Genomic DNA, 8,819 nt, shown 5'->3' with positions numbered 1-8,819 from the left:
GGCAAATTCTATGAATAAAAAATTTACAGAGGATGAAAGTAGGTGGCAATTAACTCACCAATTTCATTACTAGTCAGAAATTTAGATAAATAATGACATATCATTTCACTTCTGGTTAACTTCAAAATTGAAAAGACTAATAACACAAAGTATTGGCTAGGATGTGGGGAAACAATATAGGCACTTTGTAACCTCCATGGGGCTGACAACTTGGTCCCTGTGGCATACAAAGGTTCACACTAGTAGATGCCCAGCAAGTATTTGTTGAATAAATTAATCTTGGGGGGCACATTGTATTCCCTAAGGAATCAAGTCATATCGGAGAGGACACATAGAGAGGTGGGGTTGCAAGATAGCAGGGAAGGAACCTCCACGACAATTTAGTTGATTAAACTAATCTATTACCAATCAACGTGTGACAGGGATTGCAGCCAATCATACTTGTCTACTTTATCAATGTCATTGAGCAAAGAAATCTGTGACAGGAATTGAAACCAAATCAATTCAGAGCTGGGAACCATACCTATCTATTTAGAGGGTATTCAAATTTCATTTCTTTTTTTAGAATTGCAGAGTATTGAAAATTCATGTATTGGTATTTCCCATTAAAAAATCAAAATCACTGTTTTTTAGATTTTTTTCTAATTAGGGCACTAGATTTTAAAAATTATGATTAAATATTATGTGGACATCACATTTTCTGGATGTATAACTTACTTGCTTTCCATTGGGAACACAAGTATTACAGATGGTAGGTTCAAACATGAGGAAGCTCTGATACCTGTCCTACCACTTAGCATAGGAATGAATTCTGATTCTGTTTTTATAGTCATAAAACCAAGAAATACAAAAATTTAAACACTTTTAGCTGATACATACTTAGAAAATAAAATAGATGCTTTCCCTTGTTTGGGTACATTTTATATTAACTAATATATGTTCAAGTGTAAATGCTACATTTTTTTTTTGAGACAAAGTCTCACTATGTCATGCTCAATAGAGTGCTGTGGCATCACAGCTCACAGCAACCTCAAACTCTTGGGCTTAAGAGGCTCTTGCCTCAGCCTCCCAAGTAGCTGGGACTACAAGCACCCACCACAATGCCTGGCTTTTGTTGTTGTTGTTGTTGCAGTTGTTGTTGTTTAGCAGGTCTGGGCCAGGTTCAAAAACCACCAGCCCCAGTGTATGTGGCCAGCACCCTAACCACTGAGCTGTGGGTGCTGACCCTAAGATGCTACATTTTATCCCAAAAGTATCATAATTATGAGTGATATAAAATGATATCAAGGGTTTTATTAAAAAAGAAAGAATTATAAACATTGATATGGGGGAATTATTAATATTTTCTCCTAAAATAACCTCTCATCAAATTTTCTGGGTAGCTGGCTGTGTTTCTGATAGTTGGAGAGAGGTAGGTGGCTTTGAGGACCTGGTCCTAAGCTAAGTTTGATTTCTCTTAAATCAAAGAATGTAGAACTCTTAGGACTTTGACATCCCCCAACATTCTCAAATATTAACCAATGAGCAAATTTCATCTATCTATTATCTATCTATCTATTATCTATCTATTATCTATCTATCTATCTATCTATCTGTAGCCCATTCACTCACTAGTGAGCACTTGCTGAGCTTCTATTATGTAGAAGGAATTTTGTAAGCATGAGAAATACAAGCATAAAGAAAACTCAATCTGGGCAGCGCCTGTGGCTCAAGGAGTAGGGCACCACCGGTCCCATATGCTGAGGGTGGTGAGTTCAATCCTGGACCTGGCCAAAACTACAAAAACAAAACAAAACAAAACCAAAACCCCCCAGAAAACTCAATCCCATAGTTTAATGAAAGCCACTCATTATGGGACAAAGAGTTTTGAAAGCTCAGAAAAGTGAAGGAAGAAGAGGTGTGAACAGCTTCAAAGAGGTCATGGTGCCTGAGCTATATTCTTCAAGGAGTTTCCCAGGCATTTCAGGTAAAGGAAACTATATAAACAAAAGCATAGAATTTTGAAAGACGAGTGACAAAAAGATCCATGGCCCTGGAGGGAGAGTTGGGGGGGTGGGGTCAATGAAGTGGGAGGTGAGACCAGATAAATAGATGGAGAGCCACCCGTGAAGGTGTTTACATGCTCTGCTCCAGAGCCGGAGTTTATCTTATACAATAGAAGCCACAGGGAGGTTTAGAATAGTAGAATGACCTATAGAAAAAATGTCTAAAAAAGTGAGGAGGAGCCAGTTGGTGACCGTCTCCACGTATAAGGACCTATTTGATGCTATGAACATAGAAAGACATTGAAATCATGGCCTCTGCCTCCAAGGAGCTTACCTACAGACGGTGCCAAAAAGAATGTACACGCATTTTAAGAGAGGATAAAAAAGTCTTAAAATTGTAATCCTCCAGTCATGCTCGACTTCTGCAATTATAAGAGATACAATAGACAATACACAGGATATCAAACAGTGTGGGTAGATGTTAAGTATCACGACTTTAAGACAGTTTTTTCTTTTCTTCATATGTGCATATACATTTTTGGTACCCTCTGTATTATTACGTACTTAGCTCCAAGTAGATGCTAATAAAGTTCATGGAGGAGAAATCATTTGGGGGCGTGTGGTGAGGTAAGGCCTGGGGAGTGGGCAGAGAATTCTGGGACTGGGGAACTGGTAAACAAAGGCACAGAAGCAGAAATAGAAGGGGAACTATAGGTATGCACACTGTCAGCCTACTGTGTTCCAGAAACCAGGCACCATGACTTTCTCTGTACACCTGTGTGTACATTGGAATGGCATTGCATTTTTAGAGGGTTTTAGGAAGACTTGACAACTGTATAATTCTAAGTGTTTCAACTCAATTCGATCTGTTTTCTTACCACTCTCAAAGAATGATTTTTTTGATGAGTAGATAAACAGACAAAATCCCCCTTAAAACCTCCACCTTGGGAGTCAAGTACTAGTGCTTTGTCATATTTTTGAGTCTCATTCCTTATTCTCCTTACCTTTGAAATGCTCCCTTTCTATGGCATGAAAAGGCTTCCATTCCACCAGCTTCCTTAGCGCTGGAACAGATTTTCCGCATTTAGGAGACAGATGGATTTGTGTCACGCACGCAAACACGCACTCCTCTTACGGCACTTTTGAAAGCCTAACAGCTGGAGCAGATTAGAAGTTGAGAAACTGGCATTTTAACTATGATTCCAATCTTCATAAATGGTATAATTTCAGCAAGCCAATTTGCAAAGCATGTTCCTGGCTACTCAACCGGAGGGCCTAACATTTCCACCATTAGGATTAGGGAATTATTTCCAGAAAAAAAGGCGCTACTTGAATAGCTTACCTGAGGAATGATGATGTAACTAACTGGGTTATGAATAGAGAAAATTAATCGATGGAATTAGCAGAAATTAACAGTCATTAACTACCCCCCATGCTAAAAAGAGAATCCACTTACAGGATTAACATAAAGTAAAGTAAGAGTCCCAGAATCAGAACTAGGGAGGAATCTTAACAGGAAAGAAAAGGCCTGGTATGTTCCAGGGAGCACTCTGGGTCCTGGAGAAGGCAGGGCGTGTGGGCGCTAACAAAAGGCCTGTGTGGGCAGCCTCTTTGACGGGTTGCCCTGGGCTTCATTCCTACCATCGGTTAAGAAGTTCAGTGCTGTGCAGCTATTCATTAACATCGTGACCTCAGCCAAGTTTCTTAAAGTCCTGGAACGTCCGTTTCTTTACATGTAAAATTGGCATGATCACAAATGCAGGCGGTACAATGTGAGAGTGGCAAAGAGTAAGAGAAGTGAGTTATGTCGAACCCCAGGAATTCACAGGTGATCACCAAATATCCACTCTCTTCTTCTTGCGACCTCTCCCCTCTCACGTCCCAGGCTATGTGCTTCTCTGCAACACTTCCCCACCACCTAACCGTGAGAGATAATTTACTTCCCCATGGTTAGAGCAGAGCTTCTCATTTGTTCAGTACCTGAGTAATACTCCACACGGAAAGCCTCCTTTGAATAGCACCATCTTTGACTGACCTGTTTGCTGTCCCTTCTGTGACTTGCATTTCTGGGGTGTTAGGAAGAATGTTACCTTGCTAGGAAGATATTGGAGAAAAATTGGATTCTTCAGAAAGATGGCCAAATCTGTCTGAGGAGAAATTATTTGCCTAGTGACCTGTGGTCTGCTGCCCTCTAGTGACTGAACCAAGTCACCCCGGTGACTTTGTCTTGGTGTAGTGACAGTGCCCGGCTCAGGGGAGGGAATAGGACGTCCTAGAAGGGAAAAGAAAAAGACATATAGAATCTGGACATGTTTGCTTCCTTATTTGCACTGACCTATATATCTTTTGATGGAGAGATCTTTTGGAGAGACTTTTGAGGGAGAATAAAGTTATTAGGTACAAGGGGATAGGAGCAAAATATAAATTCTCAGAGCGGGGTTCATATAAAGTCAATGGTGGACCTCTAAGTTGTTGGTGTAAGGTGTGAATTTCTCAGACCTGCTGGATCTGAATGGGGCTGAGGGCTGGGAACCTGAGTTTATTGAGTGAGTTTCCTAGTGATTCTAGGGCATGTTCAAGTTGGAGGACTATGGAGTCTTGATACAGGTATCGTTGCTTATTTATGTTATTTATTTATTTAGACACCAAAGTCTCACTCTGTTGCTCCAGGCTAGTGTGCTGTGGCCTCAGCCTTGCTCACAGCAACCTCAAACTCCTGGGTGCAAGCGATCCCCCTGCCTCAGCCTCCTGAGTAGTTGGGACTGCAGGTGCCCACCACAATGCCCAGCTAGGTTTTCCATTTTTAGTATAGATAGGGGCTCGCTCTCACTCAAGCAGCTCTTAAACTCCTGAGCTCAGCGGATTCTCCCTCTTTGGCCTCCCAGAGTGCTAGGATTACAGGTGTAAGCCACCATGCCCAGCCTGCTTGTTTATTTTTTAATTTACAAATTGTTTACAGACATGACTGTTCTAAAGCATTGTGTATACTATGAAACATTCACAAAATAGGAATTTTTTAAAGATGAAAAACATAACTTGGAGTTTAAATGAGAACTTCCCATTCACATTTTGGATGAGAGAATGAATATAGTGGATGCTGATTAAATGTTATTTAACGGATCCTTGGGGCGACTGTGATGGCACAACACTTATTTCCCAAGAGTTGTGGCCCCAGCTTCAGCAGGTGTGATGAGGCTGTGTGATTCTCTATAGAGGTTTTTTTCTGTTTCGCGATGTCATTGAGAATGCTCTCTCTCGTTGTTTTTCTACCTCCCCACTATATTCACCTCTGATGCTCTGAAAAGTTACCATGTTTACCCTCATCGCCTACCTGATACTCTGAGTAGTACAACGTCTGGGTGGGAAATCAGGTAAGGACCGGTGTGTTGGCAATGCCCAGGTACTTAAGCAAATACATACACACACATACATAAATATACACACACACACCCCCACTCTTGGGACCACTCCAAGATGGAACCATTTGCATAATCATCTGCTATGAAACACTGCCTAGAAACAGACTTGAATGCACAATCAGACTCTTATCAGGCTTTTACTTTGTCTGGGGTCATGTATCTCTAACAATCTAATGAAATCTATGAATTTTATCTCCAGGGCATTTCAGAGGCTATAAAAACTTCTGGAGTTCTCGAAGTGTGGACTAGGGGGCAGAAGCATTAGTATCAATCATTAAGGAACTTAACAGAAATCCCACACACACCCTGGACCCTACTGAACCAGAAACTTTGGAGCTGGAACTAGCACTCTGTGCTTCAAAGCCCTTTAGGACTCAAGTTTGAGGATATTCCATAGCAGTTTCTGAGACTATCTCCTTGTTAGAATCACCTAGTGATTTAAAAAAAAAAGGGGGGGGGGACTAAGGTCTGAGCTCCAATCTCTGATCTCTAATTAAATTAGTATCTTTGGACATGAGGCCTGGACTAGACATTGGGGTTTTTCAAAAGCTCTGTAAAGGAGCTCAGTTCTACAGACCCAAGTTTTCATAATCCAGGCTACTTCTGACAACTCTAAAACCAGAGCTGAATAGCCACTGGGGAGCCACTGAATAGCCACTGAATAGCCAACATGGTGTCAGCCTGGCTCACAGAGTCTTCCTCATTTACTGAGGCAAAAATGGAAGCCCAGAGAGATGGAGAGGTTTTCCCGAGGTTGCACAGTGGCTGAGTGTCACAGCGAGCACCTGTTCCAGGGTCACACACTGAAGTAGTGAAATTAGTGCTCTTGACCGAGCCTGGAGAGTTGGGATATACAAGTCTAAAAATCATCTGGGAGTTTTGGCTGCAGATCTTTGACATCAGCTCCCTGTGGGTTTACCTTTGGGCGCAATGTCTGTAGTACTTGCTCCTCACTGTCATCCAGCTCAGTTCACTGACATTTCCTGAGAACAATCGCAGCTTTTGCTTGACCAGTGGAAAGCAGGAGAGCTGCAGTTTAGCACGGGATGCCTTTGCATTGACACTGGGAGGTCAGGGCCGGAGAGCCTGGTGGTGGGAGCCCCGCCTCTAGATCTAGGTGTCCGGGTTTAATGTCAGCTCTGCCACCAACTAGCTCACTGTTTCTTGGTTTGTTGATCGATTTCTTCTTCCTTCAGTTTCTTCAGCTCTGACACGAGGGTTACAAGAGCACAGCTACCCGTGAGTGCTGCGACCATGAAATGGGTTTGGCCCATGTGCAGGATGTTGTCTGTACTAAGAGCTACAAATGTCAGGTAGGGACAGAGTCTGCTTGTCACAGAGGGCAGAGAGCTCGAGGACCTGTCTTTTCTTCTTTTTTTTCTCTTTTAACTCTGGGGATTATAGACATCTGCTCTGAAGTCTAGCCTCTTTCACACAGAAGGGGTAAAATCATTCATCAGTTGCTTGGGAAGCAAACAGCACAGGAATGAGCAGTGGAGGTAGGAGGAACCGTGTGTGGTTCTCTGTATGATGAGACTTTGAGTGATCATATGGAAATACTGATTTTGATTATATTTTAATTGATCGTTTTTACCAATTTATGTTAGTATGGATGATAAAAGGTATAAATAATGCCATTTAAAGAAAGTAACACATTTGAATATTTCCAATTCTATATAGAGAATTGAAATTAGCCTAATAGAGCATCCCTTCCCAGACGTGTTTGGAAGAATTACTGAGGTGTATAGCTCAGTGAACTCTCATCCTCAGACCTTCTTAAGTTTGGATATTGGATTTTCTATTTGCTGCTCATGGGACCCTGGTAAAGTTATTTTTTCTAAACCTCACTTTACTCTTGTACAAAATGGCCCAATCACAGTTTCCACATCATAGGCCTGTGTCAAATAGTAACACATCTAGATTTAGGAATAACACTATTCAAGAGAACTATTGCAATAGAGAGAATTCCATGTCAGGAATCTGCAAATGTCCCAGAAAGAACCAGAAAAGGCTTTTCTTTTTTAAGGGTAAGCAGAGCTTGGGAGAAACAGGAAGTTGGGCAGGCAAGGGATCAGGACTCATGATGTTTCTGGGACTTGCTGATAAGGGGGCCTTTCAGTGCTGAGCTCAGGGCTGTGGGAGGTGAGAGGTCAGGCTCAGTGCGGCCACAACAAAGCAGAGGGTAAGAAATGGGCACTGCAAAAACTTGGCCAGTTGTTCTGAGGTCTTAGTGAAATTATCCATGTATATCACTCACCAAGGATTTGGGTTATTTTTAGTATAAATGTTTGATTCCAAAAATGCTTAAGAGCAGGCTTTTCTTTTCTCTTAAAGAGAATAACTCAGCCACATCATGGTAACAGTGACTACAGCCGACTTAGCTAGCTCCTATTATGCTCCAGGCCAGAGGTTTAGGAGAGGTGCAAATACAGATGAGGTGGTCTCTGAGCTCAAGGAGTTCTCTCACCCCAGACTCTCAGCCCAGGAGTTCTCACCCAGACACACAAAGAGTGTCCTGGGAGGACGTGGAGGGGTCGTCAGTACTGCAGAGATGGAAAACCCTGACCCAGGCAGAGAGACACCCCCAAGAAAACTAGAAAACCGTTCACTCCCTTCTCCAGATTGGGGGTGGCAGTGTTTGCTGTGTTTCCCCAGAGGAACACCGCAGGAGGGATTCTTGATCACTTTGGCCAAAGAAGAGAAGCAGCAGCCAGGCCCTGCCCACTACACCACTGGGGACTGCTGCCTGTCCTTGCTGACATGGCACCAAGGGGGCCTGCACCTGTGCACCTGCCCCAGGATTCTCCTGTGGAATCCTTACTCCTGGGCCAGGTCATGTGTCCCAGCTCCCTGACAGAAGGCTCTGTACTATCCAAGTCAGAGGCAACAAGAGCCGACGGGGTTTCAGTCCGTCTTGAGGGGCTCCAGCTCCTGCCTTGTGGCTGACGGCTTGTTCTACTCCCAGACTTTACATCAAGTCTGAACACCTTGCCGACTGCCTGCCCTGTGGACTTCAGACTCCAACGTGGGACGGGAAAACAGCAGCCTTACAGAGACCTCTTAACCAGCCCCAAGAGTTGCTTAAGGTTAAATTCCTGTAGCCTGTGTGTGTGTATGTGTGTGTGTGTGTGTTGTGTACAATAGGTCTTTGATCTCCGATTGAACCCTGAGGGAGATAATACCTTGGGTTAAGGTTAATGTTGCTAACACAGGACAAAACAATTTTGTAGAAAAATGGATCTTTTCCTCCCAGGGCCAGTCTCAACAGTCCTTTCCCATTAATTGTTCTTAGCTATAGCACTTTTCTTTTTTCTTTCTCTCCTCCCCTCCCCTCTCCTCTCCTCTCCTCCCCTCCTCTCCTCTCTCCTCCCCTCCCCTCCTTCCCTTCTTCTCCTCTCCTCTCCTCTCCTTCGCT

The 8,819-nt window shown here is 43.1% G+C and overlaps 1 long non-coding RNA gene across 1 annotated transcript in view; it reads right to left on the bottom strand.

Annotated features, from left to right (window-relative positions):
- LOC111725149 overlaps positions 1-3,046 on the bottom strand; it is a 12,257-nt gene extending 9,211 nt beyond the window's left edge. The window contains exon 1 of the long non-coding RNA XR_002773287.1: positions 2,990-3,046. This is a non-coding gene — a long non-coding RNA (uncharacterized LOC111725149). The remainder of the gene's footprint in view (positions 1-2,989) is intronic.
- Between the last annotated feature and the right edge of the window lie 5,773 nt (positions 3,047-8,819).

This window comes from Otolemur garnettii, unplaced genomic scaffold, assembly GCF_000181295.1.
Source record: "Otolemur garnettii isolate 467f Iridium unplaced genomic scaffold, OtoGar3 scaffold00032, whole genome shotgun sequence".
Taxonomy (NCBI): domain Eukaryota; kingdom Metazoa; phylum Chordata; class Mammalia; order Primates; family Galagidae; genus Otolemur; species Otolemur garnettii.
Note: the sequence above shows the minus strand (reverse complement) of the source record. Positions and strands in the feature narration are given on the sequence as shown.